This window comes from Apteryx mantelli, chromosome 17 (assembly GCF_036417845.1).
Source record: "Apteryx mantelli isolate bAptMan1 chromosome 17, bAptMan1.hap1, whole genome shotgun sequence".
Lineage (NCBI taxonomy): Eukaryota > Metazoa > Chordata > Aves > Apterygiformes > Apterygidae > Apteryx > Apteryx mantelli.
In genome coordinates, this window is record NC_089994.1 from 7,759,710 (window position 1) to 7,785,246 (window position 25,537).

Below are 25,537 nucleotides of genomic sequence, written 5' to 3' on the forward strand. Positions count from 1 at the left end.
TGTTGTTAGCCTCCAGTTTGCTTAGCACACAGATGCCGTAGCTACGGAAATACATGTGCACGTTTTCACATATATGACTGTGTGTTTGCTATCACACTCGGCTTGCTTGAGTTGACCTTCATAGGATTTTATTTGAACTTATTTTTTTGACAGCCTCATAAAAACATGATGCTTAAGAGATGAGAATTTGTGGGAAGGAACTTACAATGATTCCATCATCTCATGGTTCTTAAACTTGCCATACTTATGTTTGAAAACAGCTGTCTTTCAGGAAGAATTAAAATCTGTACCCTGAAAATCAGAAGGTTAATCTTACAATGTTTTTACTTCTCTTATACTCCCTTAAGCACCTGCAATTGTTTTACATTTATATAGCTTGTCCACCAAGTATCAGTTCCTAGAGTACTCCAGAACATTGCATCCCTTGTTCTTTTACAGCAGGTTCATTACTAAAGTGTTGGTGGGGAGGAGATTTTTCCCAAGAAAATATTCTTATACAATGTTTGGAATCTAACTGATTCTCAGTAAGATTACAGAAGGGGAATTTTTCAACCATATCTAATGATCTGATTTTGGCAGTTCTTTGTGGAACTGGATTACTAACCACCCTTAACTGTTGTTGCTAACTGGACTATTCTTTTCCATTTGTGTGTAGCAGGCACATGTATATTAGAATTTCTTTAGAGAGTATCCCGAGTAGAGTTTAGTGTATCGCATATTTAAGAGCTCTAATCTGTATGACAACACTGGACCTCAAATGCCTGTATGGATGTGACGCCACTCTGAAGTTGCAATTAGCCTTTGTTATATGCAGCCATCTATTTCCATTTCCCTTTTCCTTTGCTTTCTTTTTCTTCTCTCTTCCCCCCCCCCCCCCCCCACACACATTCCCCATAAAATTATTTTAGGTACAGATCACAGTTGTGTTATGTTTTGTTTTCCTCTCCCCCTAAAATACTACACATCCTCAGTGGATAAACAGGATCGCTCGATCTACTCTTGATAACCAACTTGTATAGACTTCCCTGAAGTTATGAAGTGGGGAAATGGGTTGGGAGAAAACAGAATTGCCTCCACAAACACCCGCAGAGCTGAAGCTCTGTGAGATGTCTACCACAGTGCAGAGCTCACTGTCATGAATTTCCTTCTGCCCTGAAGAGCTCTGTTCCACTGCCCTAAAGAAGGGACCAACTTTGACCTTCATCACTATTGTTTATTTTACATTGGACTTGTATAATGTCAATATAGCTGCATTTTTTTGTTTAAAAAAATGTTTATCAAGGGCTTCTGTCCTCTTTAAAGATGCAGAATATATGCTCCTGGTTTTGACAATTACTGGAACAACTGCAACAGGTTTAACAAAATGCGAACGCTTCCTAAAAATGGCTCATTTTATATAAAGCGCCTGCTGTTTGCCAGCTCCCTGAGGCAAGGTGAACAATAGCAGTACCTGAAACAACTTCAGTGCTTTCTATCTAGTCTGTTATTTATACAAATACCACTTATCATAGAATCAGGGTACAGATGACAATATTTTCAAGTGACACAAGAGATTACACGGTTCTGGTTCTGAGTTTATATAATTGAGATGGGGGAAACTGTAGTATGAGAAAGACAGTGGTTAAAGAAAAAAAAATTCCATAAGTGATACTTTTAACATGTTTTCCAGAGTTTGTATTAGAAGTAGATAGATGTCATTGAGGTAGATTTGGAAGAAGATGCTAATATTTTCTTTCAAGCTATATGAAAAATACACAAAATAAAAAAACAAAAATCAGACACACTCTGTGGAGCAGCACTTCCCAGAAATCTTACTCTTGGTCTGCAGAAGCCAGAACTTGAACAGACGAGACCTTACTGAAAGGTATGGCAGTAAAAACCAAAACCAAAACATCAACTCCTTCCCTCAAAGCCAGCACAAGAATAGAAGATCACTGAAGATAATAGATGTAACTATTCCCTTCACATACCATGCAGCTAGAAAAGGAGTTGCTTAAGTATGATCATATAAAATCTATTCTAATTATTCATAAAGTTAAATTATTTCAATTTATTCATACTTCTAACACTTTGAGTTTTTAGTTGCTAATACAATTTTTTACAAAGGTTTTTTTTTCATATTAAGAGGGAGCTAAGTGAAAAGTTTGAGAAGCAATTATACTTAGAGTTGAACCAAGACTGTAGAATAGTTTCCACAAATATTCGCTGTCTTTTACAACCTTGCCTTATATGGTTGAATCCCTTTTGTGTGCACTTTCTCTGATTATTCAAGGAAAAGAATTTTATTGTCAAGAACATTCACCTAAGCTGAATTTTGATCAAATACTTCAGAAACACTTCCAATTTGCTGCAAATTAAATACTCAGTATGAATTAGTAATTAACACTCTATAGACCAAGATATCAAAGAAAACTTTTGTAAAGGTAGATTTTAGAAATTTACCTGTGAATAGAGTTTGAATAGAAAATAGAAACATTTTAGTGAATAAAAAGTTATGCTGCGGAAGCAAAATATGCAATTTCACATTAAAGATAAGTTGGGCAAAAGATAGTGGTTTTTTTTAATGAAAAAAAATTTGTAATGCACAATGCTGCCTTCAAAGTTCAAACTTTAATATTTAACCAAAACCGCTTTAATTCCAGCACATTTATTCTGGATTCTTATGTGAGCGGTGAGTTGATAGAAATAGTAAGAACCTTGGAAAAGAGAAGTGGATTAAATTTGCATACCCAGCAAAAAGTGTATAACCCTTTCCTAGCTATCTGTGATCTCGGAGAAAGGCCATTGTTAAGAGGAAGAAAATAGCAAAATTGCTCTTTTTGGTAAGAAAATAAGTTATGTAGAAAGGCCTAAAGATATTATACATCTTCTCAGCTTCCCAAACTCATGAATTAGAATTGCAGGCAAAGTCCAGTGGTTTGCAAACGCATTAAGCCGTCTTACTCCTCCATACCCAAAACATACATAGCAAGGAATCCAAGTGACTTATCAGCTCTGTTCAAAATAAAGAGTTGGTGTTGGGAAGGGGAATATTTGTGGGTTATTTCTGCACTAATGTAAAAATCCTCTATTTATAATTAAACGTATTCTAGACTAATTTTCAACTCTTCACCATGTGGTATTAAAAGAACTAGTATCTGCAGCTATCTGGCACAGAATAATCAGTAATAGCAACTGTGGGTCCAAATATTTCATGCAATGTTTCCCTGCCAGAAAAATGATAAACAATTTTCTGTCTTCAAATTTAGAAGCCTTTATTGAGAACCTGAATCTTGCATTTGGATGTCCAATTTGGCATTACTATAAGTAAAATAGTCTGTTTTATATGTGCTGCTTTGAGTGTTCAACTCCAATATCTGAATATTCAGACAACTTTGCATTTCCAAGATATACATTAAGTAAATGTGTACTGCCACTGTTAAATCAGACATTGTACAAGATTACATAACACTTTTCTCCTCCAGTATGCAAGGAAAGAACAAAACCTGTCTGTAGTGTAATATAATAACTTTTCTGAGAGAGAAACATGATGTCTCTTTGATATGAAATAATTTGAAATGCTTCTGTTTTGAGACCTGCTATTTAAAATGTCTGAAAAGTCAAGAGACATCAGGATACTTTGAAAATAAGTATGTAATGTAGTTTCAGTTGTGTGGTGGCCTGATAGGATGATGCTATCTTTAACAGTCTTGATCTTAGTCATTGTTCGTATAATAGATTATGGCTAGCTGTCTGCCTCGGGGAGAATGTCTGTGGTGTTGCACGGTTAGCATCTGTTCGGGTTTCTAAGCCTTAGTAGTTTTTGCCTTGCAGAGACACTGCTGCAAGCACTCTAAGTTCATACTCTATTAACCGGTACTCTAATTCCTTTGTATCCATGAATGGTAGGCTTAAAATGCACTCATACTGCAGAAATGTGCCAGACTGAATTTGTCTGAAGATCTCAGATCGAAGAAGACTTAAAAGTTCACATTTATCAAATGGTATTCTTATTCTTTACTAATAGGTTTGGATAAAAGTAAGTTGAACTTAAAGGCAGACAACTTTTTCTTTCTTTTGATCCTGAAGAAAAGTACTGTTTAGTTGGTTAATCACAGTAACGTTTAGACTAGCAGACTGATATCAACAAACTCTTTTGATATTACTGCAGAAGGAACGTAAGAAGGAAGAATTTCTAATGAGCATAACGGGGCAGATTTGCAGCTAAACTAGTGGAGGCATTCCAATATGGGAAAACAATTAACTATTATTATTAAGTAGCTCATCAGAAGGCATGAAACTTGTATAAAGTGTATGGAGGTGTTGGTATTTGCATCTCAGCAAGATATAGGGAAAAGTCAGAAACCAGAAGTTACGAAATAAATAATATCTCTCATTATATTTTCATCATAGAACTTGACCCAGAGATTCCCAGGAAAAGTTTGCCCACTTGGAAATGAAGTATCAAATCCCAAATCCTCCCTGGGAGAAATTGGTAATAAATGTATTGAATACAGAGAGATGAATAATTAAGTTTTTGGCACTTTCTTCTTTAATTGAGCTTTTCTTATGATCTAACTTCTATTGACCTCTATTAGGATTTGGTTGTATAGGAATCTGCTCTAAAGAGGAGTTTAAAATAAAAGCTTATGAGGGTTCAAGACTAAAGCTGAAATAATATTAATTGATTAAAGGTGTTGATGGGGGGGATTCAACTCCATGTGTACATTGTACAGCTGTAAAATCCAAAAGGTCATGAGAAATGTAGCCCAGCAAAGTTTATTTTAGAACAAAAAGACAGTATATCCAACTACTGTTGTCTAATTTTTAGTAGCCTCCTCAGGTTTCTCTGAAATTTTATTGTGCCTCTTCACATCTCCCTCTCTCATTGTCTCCATCTGCCTGCGGTTATTCTGTGAGGATGTAATTCTCCCTTAAATGTTTTTGTAAAGATATGTTATTTCCAATCGTCCTTTTAGTCATTGCTTGAATTACCCTTTTTTGTTGATAGAGATTATCACATATATAATACTTCCCTTTCCTTATTTTTTTTCCTAGTGATTTTACAGCTTATCCACTGCACTTCCATTTTCTTCTGTGTAATATAGTAACCGATTCCCTGTTCTTCACATGGACTTCTGTTTCATGCTGTGGCACTATTAGTGTCTTCCCACTGTAACAGATTTCTGCATCTGATTTTTTTTGTTTAGTGACCTCCCCTTGACATGAGAGAAACATTGCCCCTAATTCTTTCTCTTCAGTTTCACAGACATTAAGAAAAGCACCTCTTATTTAAGTCTAGACTATGACTGGGAGTTCATTGGTTTCTTGCAATTCTTCAGCCTTTTCCCACCTTGCTCTTCAGATTTAAATTTTAAAAAGAACTAGTCTATGGGCAGAAAAATCAATATACTCTGAAAAATCCTTATGGATGATGATTTAGATTCCAGCCTCTAGAAACAAATTAAGTGTCTGGGATATTTCGGAGTGATGTTCAAGCTCATTTTTACATAATGTTTAACAGCCTGGACAGTTAATCTCCTATGATCTCTTTTTATCCCTTTTCTACAATCCGATGTTCCTTGGCTCTACTGCTTATAGAGATACTCAACATTTAGGTTCAGAGTTTTACTATATATGTTTTGATGAAAGGGAATGGTATGTAATCCCTGTCCAAGTATATGCCCATCTATAACATGAAATTCTGCAGACACATTTTTAATCTTCTGTGGAGAAAATGGAATACAGATGGAAAAATGTGAGTGAGAGAATCTTCTTCCAAAAAGTCCCCCTTACGTGGCAAAACAGAGGGGAGAGAGTAATACTGTTTCAGGGTGAACTTGACTCTATACTGATAAAGAACATGTTACCTTTGGCCCATCCTTCTTTGGATGCAGCTGTTTCATCCGAACACACATGCATAATTTTACTGTGTAGAGCATGTGTGGTAGGCCTGGCCTGTTCCAGATGTGCTGAACTGCAATACAGTGTTAAACAGCTCTGGCAGCTCAACTATGAGAAGTACAGACATTGGTAGATCACTTGAACTGCACCACTGGTGGAAAAAGCCCTATAAATAATAGTGTGTAGCTGAGTTACAGAAATGTTTATCAGTGTAGTATGTAAGGTGAAGGGAGCTATTAAATAAAAATAGGCCACTCAAACACAACTTGCTGCTTGATGGAGCATGTAAGAATCTGGCTGATTTATAGAGTAAACTGAAAGTTAAGCAAATAGTCTGTATGAACGTGATTTTTTGTGTTTCCAGTTGACAGAAGTGGATAAACCCTATGCACGAGCTTTGTCTTTGTTGAAGATAAGTTACAATAATGATTGACAAATATGATAAAAATTGAGGAAAAAGCGAGCAAGATTTCTGCATGCTAATAGATAATGAGTATAAAATAACTTGTGAAGTCTGTTAAAAATAAGAGCATTTTGGTGACACCAATGTCCAGAAAGGAGAACAAAAATAATGCCCAAACTATCAGTTGCCTGGACAATATTTCCTTTGTGTTGGATTTGAAAGACAAAGTAAGTCGAACTTTACACTCCCTGTAAACAAGTGAAAGTGGGGGAAGACAGAATTTTGCTGGGACTTCTGTACTTTTGCCTGTTTCTCCTGCTACCCTTTATTCTAGATAATGTTGCTTGCAAATATAAAACCACCTGAGCTAATAGCTTGTAGATCCAGCTTTTTACATCTGGTCAAACCAATATTTTGACTTGTCAGTTCAAGATATCTGTTATATAGTTGCTTATTAAAGAGCAAGATAGTGAAAATGGAACTCTTCATTTATTTTCCACCATGTACATTTTTCTCTATCACTCAGTATAACAATATTATCCTACTTATCTAGGGTGATCTTCAAATCTGACCTTTTTCTGAGTTTTCAGTTCTATAACATTTAATGTATTCTTTCTGCCTAACATGTAATAAATATAGCTTTATCCTTCCATCCACACAGCTAGTATGACTCAACTAGGCAACAGCTGCATCTTCGTTTGACACAGATGCAAACTGGGTTTGCTCGATACCTCTGGAATGCTATTGAAAAGATTATTATTCCTCATCAACCTTCTGAGAATGTTGCCTTAGTTTTTGTAACCTATGCTGATTAATTCTCTGTTATATCAAACAAATTACTTGTCTTAATTTCCAAGATCCTCTGCAGCCTGGTTGACCATTCTATCTTTCATTCTGTATTAAGAGGTCATCTCTAGCCTTTGATAATCCTAGTCTCCATCACCTGCTTGTTAAGTTTTCAAGTGATCATCTTTGCTTTCTCACATGTTGTATCCTGTACTTGGGAGGAGTTTCCTGTTCATATTTATGTGATCTTTAGTCACATTTCTCATTAAATGAAGGTGGTGCTAGAGGATATTTCATAGTGCGTACTCTATCGTGTTACTACTCCTGTCTCTCCCCATTAGAAGTAAGGTCTTGCTCTTTCTTTGCAAGTTTCCCACCTGTCTGTTTGCACCCATTTGTTTCACTCTTGCTATATATTATGATAGATAGTTTCTAATTTTCTTGTACAGTGCAGGTTCTGGACTGTTAGAAGGATTCTTCAAAAATATGCTAATAAAATAATGAATTAAACATGAGCATATGATTAAGAATTCCTGAGTTCAGAAGTTCCAAGAGATCCATGTAATGCAGGAGATGCCTGTGCATAACTAACTTGGTTGTCTTTTTTTATAAATGACAATAGTTCTATGATTTTTATATATATAAATGTTAAACAGAATTCCTTGCAGGTGACTTAAGATTTGGTTAATTTTTATTCTATTTCTTAAAGCCATGGCAAGTGAGTGGATAATTGAATTATTCGTATTAGGCTTTTCCAAGGTTACGTTTTTAGTATAGCATCTTCTTGAAAGGAAGATGCAGATGAAAGATGACAAAATACTGCAGCAAACAGTTCAGACTGTAGTAGACCTTGTCAAAAATGAGTCTTTTGGTTCACGATGCAACCTTTATATTATTTAGTCATAGTTTGCTTGGAAGGCCCTCTGTTATCTGGCAATTGTATGAAAGCCCATTTCTTCCCCCCCCCCCTTTTTTTTTTAATTAAGCATAGAATTATCTTACCCTTTCCTCCCTACTCCCATGAGACCAAATATTCCAGGGCCTTGCTTGCTTTTCTTGATGCTTCAATTTTTTTGAGAGTACAGTATATTAAAACTCCTTTCAGGCATGCAGCTCTTTTCCCGCAATACTAATAATAGCTGTCAGGACTGAGGGGAAATTATGATTACACAGTATTCATAGCCTTATTAGCACTTGCTACTATCAGTGGTAAAAATCCATATTGGCAAACACTGTTTTAGGTGAAACATCTTTCTGACAAACTCAGTCTCTTGGAAATCTGAGAAAAAAATTGACCTAAACTGTTTAGGTATTCTCATTTTTGCAAAGCATTTCCATTTCAGGATATTTCATTGTGATCTTTGCGTGGGAGCAAAGCCTAGATGACTTCAGCATTCATGTGTGTAATCTCTCAGCACTGCAAATGGAATTCTAGCCTTGTCTTTTTTCACTTTTGAAAGCAATATACATTCTTCTTTATAAAAGTTTAAATTTCTATAATGATATATCAAAGTTCCAGGTAACTAATCTTGCTGAATACATGTGCATCTAAGCATGTGTCTTTTAAAATATGTAAATAATGAAAATTCTTCCACAAATGAGTGATCAGTTAACTCCCAGCTTGCTTTTCTTTTCTATTTATTATTGCAAGTCTGAAGATTTATTTTCAGTTACATTACATTGTTCACCTTAATGCTTCTGATAAGGATTTCTACATATAGAACACTGGACAACAATTTTCTATGGTTTAGGCTTGTTGCAGTATGCTGATCTGAACTTCATTTTCCATGCAACTGCAGTTACTAATAGTAACATTAGACATAAACTGTTCTGGCTCTACATTTACTGAATTATCTCCTTTAATTGTTTTTTTAAAAAAAAGTTCATAAATATGATAATGCATCCCACTGCAATATAAGAAAACTACCCTTTCTAATAACATGCTTTGGTTGGATGAAGAAGACAGTATCTGACTGTCAAAGCCTAAAAAGTTTTGCTGTGAGGTTTATCTATTTAATCTAGGTAGATCAATTCTAAAAACAAAGCTGTACTTAAACGTGCAGATGAATGACTATTTTTATCCTTATAGAGCAGTGGGCTTAATTCAAAGAAATTCAAAGAGATATACCAACTCTAAGCCCTTTTACCTATATTACAATAACGCCACATGAAAGTCATGCTGTATCACTCCAGCACTCCTGCAAGGACCCCGTTGAGTATTCATCTACTTTAGTCATCCAGTTCAGATGCAAGTCCGAGGACCAACATTAGATACCAATGTTCCCTGTGTAGGCAGGCAACTGCAGGGGATGGATCAAAGCCCCTAAGATAAATACCTGAAAGACGATATGCATATCCTTCTTCTAGTCCCTGTGACTGGCAATATTCAAAACTCCTAGACTAAGTAAGGTGTTTTACTGTGATTTTAAATTCATTTGGAGCATGCTAGTACAGAGATAAATCAAATACTAAGACATCAGGAGTTGCAGAATACCTACAAATACACTAGGAGTTTCAGGCTCACAATGGTCTTTAGGTGGAGAGATATAGGTACTGTCAGATAAATAACCAGAATTTAAGTAAAAGTCTCAGTTCTGTAGCATGGCCATCCCCCAAACTAGAACAGGAGGAGGGGGGGAACTAATTCCAATGATGCCTATCAGTCTAATGTGGGGGTGAAACTTCCTTCCTAATTGGAGAGTTAAATTAGCCAGCAGCGTAGTATGTATGAATGAGAGAGACCAGTCAAGCACTTGGAGAATTTTACATCACTGTAATATTACTACATCACATCTAACTTTGTATCTACCTGCAGTCATTTTTTTAATGCTCCAACATAACTGCTTGTCCCCTCTCCATCCCTCCACGCTGCTTTCCAGAAACCAAGTTCTGTGTCAAGGGAGAGCATACCCTTTCTAGTCCCCGCTGCTAATTAGCAGAAGCACTAAACACAACAGAAATGTGGTGCAGACAGGCAGATAGTTAATACATCTCCTTGTCAACTCCCTTTTCAATAAATCAGATGCTTGAGGTCTCATGTCACTGAATCTCTAACACCAGAAGGATGTGCCCTGACATGCAATCCCTTGGTTTTAGTGTGTTATCTTTAATTTCATGCTATGTTCACATCTGGCTTCTTGTCTGAGAGTCAATACAGATTTTTATGAAAAGATGAGTTATGGTATCTGTATATCTTATTTCCTCAGGATTTGTACTGAGATTCAATGTACTTTTTGCATCTTACGTACATTTATTGTTGTTTATCTGAAAATTGTGGTCGCTGTATTCCTATGAGTAACTTTGGCCTTGTGAGTGGTTGGGTGTGTGGGTTTTTTTTTTATTTATTTTTTTAAAGCAGTTGTTCATCAACATCTGAGTTCCTACAAGCGTTTGAGGAATTAAGACATGAGCATGTAGAATTACATGTCCATAAATGAATACTTGCTTGAGTTTTTTAAATTAAGCTTAACAAGGGAGGCTTCAGTGCATTATTTTATATCTATCTATGCCTTCATTTGGTTTTCCGTTACAACTTTATCCTTCTCTTCTCTTTTAGTATTATATTCAAGTTATATTCACATCCATCCACCAGTACGAAACTTGCATCGCAGGTGGCTGTATGCAAAAATCTCATCCTCTTGTAACAAAACATTTGTGTATATCCATTTCAAGATGCTATTTTGATCATCTGATAAGGAAACATGCCTACATGTATCTAGCAGTTTATACACTAATTCTATTCACTGTGTAGATAAATGGGTATAGCAACCACTTTCCTAACTGATTTTTAATGATCTATTATAAAATGCCAAGATATAATAGAAAAATGTAGCATGAATAAAATAGTTCCAAGTATTAATGTTTTTAAGTAGAACATTGCTTCCAGAAACTTTGTTACTCAAAGTTAGAAAGTTGAGAAAGATGAAGGTAATCTGATCTTGTTGTTGTTGCTTTCTATTGGAAATCATAAAGTAGTTATGCCATGATAAGAATGTGCATAACAGATTTTTTATTTTTTTTCCCTCCACATAATTACTCTGTTTCCTGGGGTTTGTCTTTTACTTTTCTGACTTAGTCTCGTCAAAATTTCCTTTGACTCAACGTACTAAAAAGATCTAGCAATGAAAACTAAAGTGAGGGAAAAGTGTTTATTTGTTTTTGCATAGTTGGGATAATTGATGTCTTAATGTAATCAATACAGTTGATATTGGAAGAATTAACTTTATGAATGAGTAGCTGGTTTTATATATCAAAAGTCCTCTTGTGTATATGCTGTTCTGGACATATAAAAACGTATTAGCAAGTTATATTGGCACAGAAAAGTGATACAGCTTTTTAAAAAAAGTGCTGAACTTTACTGAAGAAAACTGAGATTCAGGGTATATGCATGCACGCATGTTCATGGAGTCAACCATTTTACTTATTCTGGAAATATCATAATTATGTTAATTTTTAAATCCATTTGTATGTTTAAATAAGGGATTTTTGTTCTAGTCTAGAAGCTGAAGGGCCAAATAGCACTTATACAATTCATCTCTACCACCACTGCATTGTAAAAGTACTTGAAATAGAAATTATATTTTCATTCATTTAAGGTTTATCTGTAGCCTTCTAACTTTAGTATAATTAGTATAATTTAAATCTGGTATGATAAGCATATGATCATGATTTCACTTAAGATCAGAATAAAAGATTAGACTGAAAGATAGAAAGTGATTACTAAACAGCAAATGCAACTGCATCATTGGTTAAGCTGCTTTGCCAAAAAGGAATTCAAACCTGGGAGCTAAACTTGCCAATGATGAAAAACATGACAGAATAAGGTAGTTCAGCTGGGTTAGAGAGACCATGCAAACAGGACCAAACCAGCTCTGGGTGGGATATGAAAAATTAGGGAAAGGGGCAGAGACAGGGCAGGGTCAGTCCATGTAGTCTGCGCACGCTACTGATTCTGTGTAACTGTAAATCAGCATTTGTAATGGAGCCTAGCAACTTCAATGTTTGGTATTTTGTACACTTAAAATTGCAGTATAAATTGGTACCAGTGTACTGCCCATCACACTACATACTGAGGAAAAACACGGAAAAGTTAATTCTGTGACTTTTGCAACCATCAGCTGCACTTGTTAAATTTAAGTTTGAACTAATTCAGTGATAATTGAACTAACAAACTAAAAACAGCTCCTAGGAATATAATCACCTCCGTCTAATAAAATGAAGCTTGTTAGCATAACCAGTTTGCTCAAAGTAATGTAACAGAAGGAATTTTCAGTATATGCCCACAATATTTATAGGTGTCCCAGTTCATGATGTTGCAGTTGCAGGAAGAGACAGGGACAAAGATTTATGGGGATAAAATTGATATTTTGGAGACAATATTAAATACTTCAGTATCTTTATAAAGATTGACTACTCCTAGGTGATAAAGTGTTGTCATCCAGTACTGACTTAGTAGCAAAGCCATTGCCATTATGCAGTTAGTTTACTTAATGTGAGCAGAAAGCACTGCTCTTCCCTCTCTGTTAGACACAGACAGATGGGCAGAGAAGGTGACTGTATAAACTGGATAGCGTCTAAGGGATGGGGAACCCATTTGCAGAGGAAAGGAGCTGAGTCTCCTCAGCGTTACTCAATTGGGTTGGAATGTGAAGATCCTCTTTCCAAATATATTGTGACAAAAAAGATAAAAGTGAACTTAGAACACCCTTCATAATAAGGCAAATACAGGCGTTAGAAGGAGAACTTATGAGAAGAATTCCTACCTTGAATTACAAATATGAATAAAAAAAACAACCCTGTGATTTGGCATAAACCAGTAATTACTTCTAATTCTATTACATTGTTTTCTTTGTCCTGGCTGGCATTTATGGCATTTTCCAATGTAGTGTTATCTGTGAATATGGTTAGCATGCTATTTAATCCTTTTTCTGTCACTAACTAAGATATCGAATAAGCTTGGACATTAAACAGATCCCCATAGAAGCTGGCTATGCACTTCCGTAAACTTGATAATTTGCATTTGTTGCTGTTGTTTTACTGCTCTTTCAGCCATTTTCACTAGATGGAATAATGTTCACAGACAGGAATTTATGCTTTATGTAGTATAAACAATGGGTCTTCACATAACAAGGGCAGAAAAACAGCATAAATACTGAAGAATTGAGCAGAAACATATGGGTGAATACAATACCTGAAACATCTTCAAATGACTTGCCCAAAATCATATAACACACTGGATGCAGAAAGAAAAAAACCTCAGTTTACCTGACTAGAAGTCATATGGGTAGAGCCGCGATGTAGACCCTTCCTGGAAAGTCATTTCTGATAACAACTCAGCGCATGATAGATGCTGTTGCAACTCCCTCAGAGTTCAGGCACCATCTATGCTGCTGCTGCTGGGGAGGGACCCTCGGTAAGCTGGAACATCAGGAAACAATTCTGCTACATTAGCTACCCTGTTCTACTACTGAACAGGTCTCTGCAGCTTAGTGGCTCATCAGTTACACAGGGAAATGTTTTGGGGATCCAGGGCATTGGTAGAGTGTTTTGCTGTTCCAGTTTTAAGTATTATTATATCCATAGAAATAATGTACTACTGTCTTTGTTAGGAACGGTAAGACTGCATTTAATGCAAACCAGAGTTAAGGCAAAAAACGAATAGTTATTTGTAAAACTGGAAAATAGATCTACTAATGTTTAGAACAAGTTACTGATTCTTGTTTGATATTAGGTACTAGTAAATAAATTGCTTTATCTTAACTGATTTCAAGTCCTCTTATCACTTGACCTTTCTTACATAAAATAGGAAGTTTGACTCTTTGACAGCTGGTTTTTCAAATATTATAATATCACATCTGTGTATATTCAGATGTTATCACAAAATGAGAAGAATATGGTCAAGTATATAAGCCATCAAAAATCAATGAGATATAATATTATGAGCTCATATCTCAATTTTAAGAAACTTAGTAATCTTTGTGCTATATGAAACTAAAACAAGCTTTTCTTTAATGACATGAATTCAAAGACACGTTAGGCTTTGATACAACATATCCTGAACAATGCACAGCAAGGAGTGCAACATTTTCACAGCTGAATGCAAATAAAAGCAAGGAGTACTGCAAGTCAAGTAACCTACAATTTCACAGCATAGATCCTCAAGGTGAGTTTACCAAGACCTGCATCACCATACAGTTGCTGACACAAATATATGAGGCACTTCCATACTTGCTCCCATTACAAGCAGCACTATAGTTAAACCAGAGAAAGCTAGGAAGGGGTCATATGTGAGTAAAAAATAATTTTATGTTTGCATTCCTGTATGGAAATACATTTAGAGATTCTTAGACCAGCCATCATAGAGAACTCAAGGGAGAATATAAAGAAGGATTTTCTTCTGTTAAACTATATTTGTTCTCAGTAACATGCACAAGAATTGAACTCACTTGCTCAGTATTAACTAATAATTCCATTTAGCAGCACTTAAACACAAATCAAGATAATAAATTAATACACTACATAAATGAGCTGTGTATCAGGTTCTTGTTTTGAGCTGAATTATGCAATTCTTTATATGTAATAAGACTCATGTTTTATTATGTGAGCAGTAAGAGATTAAAGATGTAACTAACTTTTCAGTTCTTGCCTTAATACCTTGTGTTTTCTATTTGAATATATAAGTAATTACAGTGTAGCCATTCCACTAATTTTTTAACTAAAAATAATGGCATATAATACTGAGAGCACTTTAAGTAACTGTCATTTTTCTGGCAGTAAAACAAGTCTTATGGGAAGTTTAATTTCTTTAAAGACAGTGAAAGTGAGGTTGAACACTTCAATATCTTGTTGGCTCACAATCATAAGAGTGGATGTACTGGAAAGAGATTTTGGAGTTGTAAAAGCCTGGTCTATGAAGATATCAACTCAGTGTTCAACAGTGGTCAAAAAAGCAATGTGAGGAAATGACTAGGGAATAAAATAGAAAATTGTATAAAATCCAAACTGTATCCAAAGTATGCCTGTTTTCTGAATGCTATCTAAATTCTTGTTTTCCCATTTCCAAGAAAATATATTAGAATTAGAGTGGCTGACAAGCATGACCTGAAGTACAGTGCATTTTCTATGCAAGGAATAAATAATAGAGCAGGACTCTTGCACCTAGAAAAGATGTACAAAGGAAAGCAATACGATAGGCTTATAAAGTCATGACCAGCATAGAGAAAATTGGTATTTTATCATTACCCACTGTCTCTTTCAAGAACTAAGGATATTGAATGATATTATTAGGTAAGATGTTCAGAACAAGGTAAAAGTAAAGGTGCAGTTTCACACAATATAGAATGAAATTATGGAACTCACCTAGGCCTGAGGATTTTGTGGTTGCCAAAACTCTGCACTTTACACTTTACACTTTGCACTTTACACTTTAGTGTAAAAAGCAATAGAAAAATGCGTCAAGACAACGGGTAACACTTTTGACTCGGAAGTTACTGAGTTCAGCTCTTGAGAAGCTGGGAGAAAATACTAGGGAAATATTTGCGTTTCCCTGATCTTAAGTTTTTCCCCCAGATTATCTGTTATTAGCTTGTATAAGAGATGGGATTCTCAGTTAGATGGACCTTTGTCAAAGGACAGCTGTTCTTTTCTTATGTGATGGATCAGGCAATATATGCCTGCACTATAGATTTTTTTTGATGGTGTGCTGCCAAGACTAAATACTTAAGCATGCTTTTTGGGATAGATTCTTCAGGATCAAAATGTATTTTTTAAAAGTATTAATAGGCTCAGTTAAATTTTGAACCTGTCAACCAATGACAGTGTCCCTTGATTATACTTTGAAATTAGCAGACGATGAATAATTCCTCTACTCCAATTAAGTCAGTTCTCTAACTCCTGTCACTAATTCTATTAGCTATTTGATCTGAATGTTGTCCCTTCTTTCCATAATTAAACTGTTTGAAACAGCTCACTTTTAAAATACACAGTCCAGTCAGTCTCTATGTACTTCTCCTCATTATTTACTGATTGGTCATATTTTAATTTTCTAATAGGACCTGGCCCCTAAAGTTTATCATTGGTAGAAAGAAAAGATTGATAATAGTTTAGTTTAATTTAGCATAAAATATGTGTAATAGAAACAGCATCTTTAGAAGCAAGAATCCCTCATGTCATCCATTCAATTCTGGGGAGAAAACGTGACCAAACTCATTTTATAGTATAACATGATGCTATGCCATAGGTATGCTGGTGCTTGCTTCAGGAGAGCCTGGCCCTGAGCGTTTTTTTAGAACCCCTCCAGTTTACCAGCCTTATGTTCTCTTCTTTTGCTGTTTCCCTGGCAACGTGGCACGGTAGAGTGTCGCGTCAGTCGGCAGTGAGCTTTGCTCCAGCGGTGTCCTGCCAAAGCTAGCAGTGTTTCTAGCAATCTGCGCTTTCTCACAGCAACTGGGGGATAGCCATGAGAGCTTCTTTCCATTAATATTATACCAAAATCAGCTGGAATTCCAGTGCAGTAAATTTTTTTGCAATAGTGGCCTGATAATATTGGCTAGGGGTGATAGCGGACTTGTCAAAGCTGACTAATTTTATAATGCCTTTCGCTGTTAGTTATAGTCCAATAGCACGAATTCTCCTGGCAGTCATAAGGAAATGGGTGGTTCTAATGGCAGCTTGCATTGCGCCTTTGCTGTTCTTCATAGGTCAAATGAAAGTAGTAATTAGAAATTAAAAAAAAAATACATGAATGGAAAAGGGAAAACAATCATAAGGAACTGTAAATTAAAAATGTGAGAGGTTAATAAAGGAGGTTGAAGATATGGAAAAAAATCAAAGTCTGACAAAACTAAATGCCATGCAGCTCTGTTTAAAATGCCCTCGAGGCTGTGTGCTGCAATGGGTGTCACTGCTGTCCTGAAATCCAGACTGAGACTTCAAATGTTTCAAAAGGTTAATTTGTTTTGTTTAGCAAAAAAGATTGCTAAATACTTGCTCCTTCATGTACTTATATACTAAGCAAAAAAAAAATCAATATTTAAAGTAATATTTTATCTGCTGGAGAAAGCTTCTAGACATTTCTTTTTACTTTGCCTAAGTCAGATAAATTTGAATCAGAAATCACACAGTTTTTTCAATAAAGGAGGCTGAACCAACTTTTTTGGAAGATATAGTTTAGCCAAAAATAGCCAGTCAACTACAAACTACTAGGTTTAAGAGAGGATAACCCAACAGAATGAAATGACTATGGTTGAGACATACTGGAAGACAGACCAAAAGATCTGATGATCATTTTAGGCTTTATACTATACAAGTTTAATACTGTACTTTCTTACTGTCAGATTAATATTTTTTATGCGTTCAGAGAGAAAAAAAACTCCAAAGAATAGCCTTGTTTTTTTTTAAATTAAATTGCACATTCCTGTTAAATCCTTCCATTTTAAGATCTCCCATCCTGATAAAGTGATTCTGTGGGTTTTTTTGGAAACAGCACAAAATATGGAAAGCAGGACTGCATGCATTTGGTCATCTGGCTCTAGGTGAAATTATTTAAGCCTGCTGAGCTTCCTACCAGCTCACCACTTCAGAAGAAGGGAAGGTCTCATTCTCTCCCTCCTTCCTCTTCAACTCTTCAGCCAAAGCAGAAATGAGGTCCTCAGTCAATTTATGCTGTATTTTCTCAGGGATGAAATAGAGGTGGGATATGTGGTGAGGCTCAGTTAAATTTAATTCTTACTCCTATTCTTACCTCCTCCCTCTTGCCTCATTCCAGTATTTATTAGCATCTACTTTTTGATGCTCTTTTTTATGCTATAATGTTTATCATAGTGAATTATTCATGGTCTTAGAAGACCCTAGAACAAGAACAAGTGTTCAAAGCTAAGGAATGAAAGTTTGTGCTCAACAGAAACAGAAAAATAAGAGAAACTGTAGGAAAATAATCAATTTCACAAATTCCCAAAAACAAGAATTGCTCCCAAGAATTCCTGGAACAATCAGCTATATTTTTTTATTTTATTTTATAAATACATTAGAAAAAGTATAAGCAAAAATCGTATGGTAAACAGTCATGCAAAATATACAAGATGATGAAAATATTTATTTTTATACCATCATATACATAGTTTAATATTTGAAGTCTTTGTTTTACTAGTGAATAAGAGAAATTATATAGAAGTTCAGCAGATTGACTTGCAGATGCTGATTTCATTCTAATAAAAGTCATTTTTCAAGTAACAAAGTCAATGAGAATATTACCACTGATTTTAATATGAGCAAAACCAGGCTCCAGATTTTAATTCTGTGTACTTTGCTTTCCTGAAATTAATACTTCTGTACTTCTGTGCTCTTTGCACTCATCATTTACTGTGAGGAAATTGCTAATTGTTATTAGTACTCATTTTCCTTATTAATCCTGCACATTCTCAATTGTTTCCTTTATTGGTAAATAGATCCTGGATGACATCTTGTTTGGAGTCTTTGCTTTCTGATTCATAAAGTTGACTTTCCTACTTAGGAACCAGTTTTATACGCGTTTTGTTGTATTGCTCACTGTGTAGGGAATGATAGGGAAGCCCTTGTACAGTGTAACAGGGTGAAGACTTGTAGAACAGTGGTTTAATCTACAGCAAGGGTGTAAGATAAATTGAAGGAGAAATTAAACTGTTACATAATTCCAAAGGAAATACTGGACCCCTCAGCTATAAACATATCTACAAAGAGAAGAGGTAACCTATATGCAGGATTGCTCCACTATGAAAGTAGGGAAAACAGCCTCACAGAAAAGTACATTGTAAGGAGGCTATACATTCACGATCGACAAATGTACCTTATCTATGTAGAAAAGTCTTTACTTTTGGTGATCTGAATATTATTTCCTCTATCCCCTCTTTTTCACTTCCAATATTCATTCAAAATGCTTTTCCAATTGCACTTTTTCATTATGCATTATCACTTTCTGGCTTTATGAATAGTTCTGTTGTACACAAAAAAATTCTATAGCCTTCCATTTCTGTAGTCTATTTTGCAAAGCTTATACAAATCTATAATTGATATTCCACTTTTCTAATTATGGAAATCATACCAGATTTCGCAATTTTTTTCTAAAACGTCATCATCCTAAGTCATGCCTTATATGAGCCACTTAAAAAAATTGTTTCATTGTGCACAAACTTGAATGGTACAAAAAAAAACCCTGGAAAAGTTTGACTTAAAATCAAACTGAAATTTCTAAGTATTTGGCCAATTTCAATTACTATTTTTCCTGCATTTTTCTTTTCTTATTGAAATTTGTTTTTCTTTTGGACAACAGGCAGTGTCTCATAGTAATTGAACTGTTTTCAAATGTTTAAGTGCTTTTAAAGTGCGTAAGAAAATGCAATAATCTGAAGAAATTTAGAACAGGCCTAATACAGGATATGAGTTTGCTTGTTCACTGATTAAGTGAAATGGATGATGCTGTCAGTTAGAACCGTGTGAACTGTCAATCTGTTCTGCTGCCTGCCTATTCATAAAGAATAATGTAAAATAATGTTGTAAATTAATGCCTTGGGAGATTTTCCTACTGTAGGCCTGAAGACCTTCTACTGTTTTGCTTAATTTCTAGCTAAAATAGTGCTCGTAGTAAAAAAAGGAATTAATTTGCTTCTCTAAAACAAACTGATTATGAAAGGACAATAATAACTTGCTGTAAAAGTCTCATTAGAGACTTCTGCACAACATTTTTGCTGGAAAATTGGGCATAGCCTTAAGAAAATCTTTCAAGAATGTGTTCATCTAGTTAGTGGTAAAAACCCAGTATAAAATGCCACTTTTCCTAACTTTCTTTTATTAGTAATCATGCATTTATCTAGCATAAAGATTCAAGATATGTTTTACATCATGCATCTTCTAATTCTCTTTTCACTGTCACTTTTTTAACAAGTGGCTAAGTGAATATAAATATTACTATGTTTATATTACGGTATCAAATCCTTACGCTAATGAAGGTCATAACCTAAAGCATTAGACTGTCATAAGGTATTTAAGGATGTATCAAAGATAAAAGACATTTCAAGAAAATGATGCATTGTGTGGCTGGACACTGAATTAACACCTAATCTGTAAAATCAGCATTATTTGTATAGCACTTTTTGAGTTGATGTAGACGAATTATAGTTCCTGCCAAAAGTGCATCAGCTACACAGCAGTGCAAGGTCAAGTAAGGAGAAGCTGTTAAGTAAAAAGAAGACAGGCTATCAGATAAGGTCTTGGCTCACTGAAACGAAAATACATTGAACTTGTAGGTCATCCATATGACAGGTAGCTAATATTGTTCCACTGTTTATTGCCTGGTATCTGAACTCTTGTCCATCCATAAAACCTTCTTTACAAGAATCACGTTTCTTCCTTTACTTTTCCCCCATTTTTAGAATTATTATTTATTAGTTTAAAGTTAGGTCAAATAGTTTTGAAGTTTGCATCAAAGGCAGGAAGATTCACAGATAGTCAGAGGTTCACAGTTACACAGCTCTACTTTTGCTGAGAGAGTTCTGCCCCGTGTGTGTTTGCTTGCTTGCTTTTTGTTTTTTCTCCAAAGCTGACAGCATCTAGCTTCACTGGAAGGTAACTGTGAGTGAGAGATTTACTGTGAGTCAGAGATTTAGTTAACAACTATTCTGAATATGGATTGTACAAGTGCTATCAGTAGATTACAGGTTCAACTTAATCTCAACATTTTACAGAAGTTATGATCCTCTCTTCTCTAAGAGCTTTCACCAACTGTTTTTCAGTTTATCCCCTGCAGAAGGTACTAGGGCATACACATTATGAAACAATCAATGATTCTGAAAGGGCTTCACGAATGCTTTTTTATTCTACTACTTCCCTGTTATGAAGATGAACAACATCCCTCTGAACAATAGGGAAATTATGCGATTATCCAAGAGTGCAAGCCTGAAACCAACAGGTTTTCCTAGAAAGTAGGTCCTGGAGATAAAATGGCCCCACTGCTCCTAAAGTAGAAGATGTAAAGTAGTATCTGTGTCATCATCTCCACCCAGATGATGATTAGGGCATGTGGTATATTTAGTGACACAAACAGGATAAACTAAAAAAGTCGGCCTTTGCTAACAGCTGTGTAATATATGACTGACACCTAGACATGCCACTGCCAGAATTAACAGTCTAGCTCTTGTCCTCCAAATCTCTTAACTTGCTTACTCAAAGTATCTTATCTCCAATAGTTGTTTTATGTCCTGCTGTTCTGCCAGTCAACTTCATTGATTTACCTTCAGGTTGCTAAGCAGAATAATGCAAACCATGTGCGATTAAATCATTAACATAATTCTGGCATCTCCTTTGTTCACCAGACCTATACTTCCTCTAAATCCTTGATGTTCCTACTGATGAGATCCTCTTGATTCAGGGTTGGTATTTATGTTACAGTTTTCTGTTACAGAGCCTAGTTCCTATAAGTGAGACCAGAATTGCAGCATTTGTAATACAGAATGATACATGAAAAGACATGTATTATTTTTGAATTTTAATTATTAGATTTAACTCCACAAGAAAGATGTAATCAAAATAGCTTACCTATACTGACTATACAACAAGGGTTTTTAAACTTCTCTGTATTATAATGTGCCTCTTCTCTGTATTATAAAACTCTCATCTCAGCTGCCCTTTCTGGATTGTTCTATCATCTTGTGTCAATGGCTTAATCTTCCTGGCTCTGCCTCACCTTTCTCAGTTCCGGATGTGTATGGCTTATAAAAAGAATCTTTTTGAAAGAGGTATTTATTTAAACACTTTTTGCATTGTAAAAATGTCTCAGGGTGTTTGTTACATGCAGAGCTGAGATAATAGGTTTAACAGAGTGGAATATTACCCACTTTTTGAATGTCTTCCAAAAAAGGATTTACTGAAACATGCCAAAAACCACGCTGATTTATAGATCAGGATTAATAGACATTCTGACAGCTCTTACTCGGTATGCACTGGTCATCTGCCTTGTGCTTTGTGAGGTTTCTGAGAGGAACTTCAAACGAGCCAATACAATATTCTTGACTTTCTACTGCTACAAATGACAATGTTATTACTTTGACATATTGAAATGTTTATTTTAATATATTTTAAAAATACATGTGTTCTTGGAAAAATAAGGACACTAAGTCTCTACATAGTTAATATTTTAATAGCAAAGTCTAAAACATTACATATATTTACTTACGATTTTTGTATATTTTTTCAAGTGCCTTTAGTTATGCACATGACACACTGTCCTGCATTCTACTCAAGGGTCAAAGTACTACAGGGGAGTCTGCCCATGTGATAGCTACTTCAGGACTGAGGCCTAATTTTCTAATCAGAAAAACTGACTTCCTAGGATATAAATGCTCGTTTACGCTATTAGAATGATTTCAGTAATACTCAGGATTCAGTTCTCTCTGTAATGAACAAGATAACCAAAATAGTTACTCTGAGTAAGACTCATGAATAAAAAAATAGATAAGTGAGTATATTTCCGTTTCCAATTATATTTTATATGATTAAAAGAATGTTAAGATTGTACGGCTGTTTTAGAACATTAAATTTACTCAAAGAAGATATAAGAATCTTTTTACAGTTGTGAGGGCATTAAATTTTAATTGAAATTTGTATCGGATGCTCTATTTGCAGTAAGTGAGAGAAATGTGAAGCTTTATACAGGTGAGATTTTAAAATTTAATTAAGTAGTTTGGAGTTATGTGATATTCTTTCTATTACAAAAAATTCTATTACGATTTTCTAAAATGTTATTTTTATTTATAGCTTAAAAGGCATTAAATAATGTTCTTTAAAAATTCTCACCAACCAACTGCCTTGCTTATAGTAGTGTCAGCATGACCTAAAGAAAGTGACATTATGGAATAAAATCAACTGTTACATTAACAAGCAGTGTTAAGTACTGTGTAAATGTTGCAAAAAAGTACAAATCTCTACAAAAGTAGAGATTGTGAAAAAGATCAGGCCAAAGCCTGTATTTGAATAATACGGGTCAAGATAATATAAAATTAGGACAAGATGAAAAAATACAGAACTAAAAGTACTTATTTTCTTATTTCATTTGTCTATGCACTGAAGCATACAGTTACTCTATAAAATATCTTTCAAGGTTGGTATTAAGTACTGTCACATAATGTAACAGTTTCCAAAAGGAGTGTGGATGCTAAAGGAGGAGACCTAGAATGTGGCCGATCACAGCAGGACACATTATACGGACCTGAGAGATGCCACCAAGTACGGCTGATTTAACCACAGCAAAGAAAAGGGGGAGGAAGGGGAAGGAGAAGCGTGTCCCTATCCCCTAGTGTGTACAATCATTGCTAGGGGAGCAGAGGAAACAACACTCAGTTTTTAAATAAATGCTTTCTATTGGCGCGATGCAGAGCTGGAATGTAGGCCGTTTCTTCACCAGATTTTTTTTTATGAAGTATGGAGAAATCCTGTTGGTTGTGTGGGTGGAAGAGAGGAAAGGTGAGAAATTTTTGCTGCGCTCTTTGCTGACTGTTTCCATAATATAGTTATCACCACACTGTACAAACATAATGGAGACCTGATCTTAATCCTGTGTTAATGCTTTGGCAGCAAGTCCAATTTAGAGTTCCAAACCTTCTCTCTACCCTTTTCCCATGCTGCTCCCTCTCATCCTCCAAAATAACCTTCCCCCCACCCCACCCCCTTTTGGCTGGGTAAGTTTACTCTCTCATTTACAGTGTGATCTAACAAACAGATGTCACGGCATAAGGGAGCGACATTCAGCTGTGCTGCTGGAATAGGGTAATTCCTTCTGCAGCTTCCCTGGCAAGGTCAGTTTATCAGGGCGCTATAGCCTAATATTATGGCATTATAATTTGTCATTTGTCAGCGACTGACCTCGCGTGCAACATGCATCCACAGAATGTTTCCAGTACCCTGGCAGTGCAAGATTAATTTTTATCATACTATGAAAATAAGGATGTTGAATCAAAGCCATGTGCCCTTGATAAGGAGCAGCTGGGACTGTAACGAGAAGTCTCCTGCGTTCAGATGCTGAATCTGTCATGTATCTATATTTCCATATCCAGTCCATACAATGGGAATGGATTTTATCTCCAAAGATATAAACTGAGGTACAATATCACAGAGTAGAAAGGAAAAAGTTAGAGGAAAATGTGGAACAAATCTAATGAAAATTGGTTAAATAGCAAATTTAAATATTGGGTTTTGAATGAGACAAGGAAATACAGGAGGTAGGCTTGTTTCTAGGGATGTTCAGATATAGGTTATTAGGTTAATATATCTCTATACACAATTCTAGGAGAAAATGGTATAGAAAGTTAATAGCAAAAAAAATGAATGGTAGTATAAAGTGGAAAATAATTATTCAGTCTTTTCTCAGTCAAGTTGAAAAATTCCATTTTATAAAAATATTAGAGGTTTAAATTATATTTTCACCTTCAGCCTGTTATCATGTTTAAACAGCTCTTGCTGTTTTGAGCTGCAGTCAAGACTGGAGCTATTACTACCCTGAGTGTAATTATACCTTCTGTCTACTAGCAGAGGAGAGAAACTGTAGGTGACTGAATGCTCGTACTTCCAAACCGCATGGTCACAAAACAGGCCGTATACTTCAGCTACTATGTACCAGCCTCCTTCCCCCATCACAATTTATGCAAGAGTTGGGTATTTATTTAAAACAAACAAACAAACATCATAAAATTGTCAGAGTAGAACATAGACACTACTGTAATTCTCTCCTGACTTTATCTACTATATTGGCTCATAACGGCGTTCAGTGTCCAGGGTGACATGGATTCAACAAAACATCCAGGGATCCAGCCTGAGACTAGGTGTCAGCTGCAGGCTGATTCATGGTGGTTGTAAAGTAATCCTTTAAGAAATTCTCTTTAAGGTGATAATTAAGTCAAAGTTAGATGGAGGTATCCTGGGTAAAAAGGAGTAATACAGCTTTTCTAAAATATTATTATTGCTACTGTGCTAAAGAAAAGATTTAGAATAAAAAGGCCATAGTGAATCAAAGAAATGTCACCTTGTTCTGAGTATACAAAAGCTATTCTGTACTCAAGTCATTCAATTCTGTCTTCAAAATCTGAATATTTAAAATAGAAAAATGCTTTGACAAAAATGGTGATGAAAAGGTGAGGTATATACGTGCAGCGAGCACTCAAGGAAACCATGTTTTTTGACAAGTGCGCTACTTCTTCCTTTAAAAGTAAAAGCAACAAAAAACCTCTATGACATCTCGGTCTCGGGAGTGTAGCTGGTGGTACAATATCAGGAATGTGATCTTAGTTCTAACTAAACAAAGATTGCAAGACTGCTGTCCTAAAGCGTATTTCAGATCTAGATGCAAATCAGTGCTCATCCTGTGAGCTCCACTTCACTGGGGAAATGAGTGGTCTTCCCTAAGATACAAGCTGGAAAAAGTAGGAGCATTTTTTAATGAGAAAC

At 35.4% G+C, this 25,537-nt stretch overlaps 2 protein-coding genes across 2 annotated transcripts in view; one reads left to right on the forward strand and one right to left on the reverse strand.

The window, feature by feature from the left end:
• Positions 1 to 25,537, reverse strand: part of RSPH14 (radial spoke head 14 homolog) — a 114,138-nt gene that overhangs the window by 46,468 nt on the left and 42,133 nt on the right. The gene's annotated exons all lie outside the window — the stretch shown is intronic.
• The window catches only part of GNAZ (G protein subunit alpha z), a 55,129-nt gene that overhangs the window by 1,525 nt on the left and 28,067 nt on the right, over positions 1 to 25,537 (forward strand). The gene's annotated exons all lie outside the window — the stretch shown is intronic.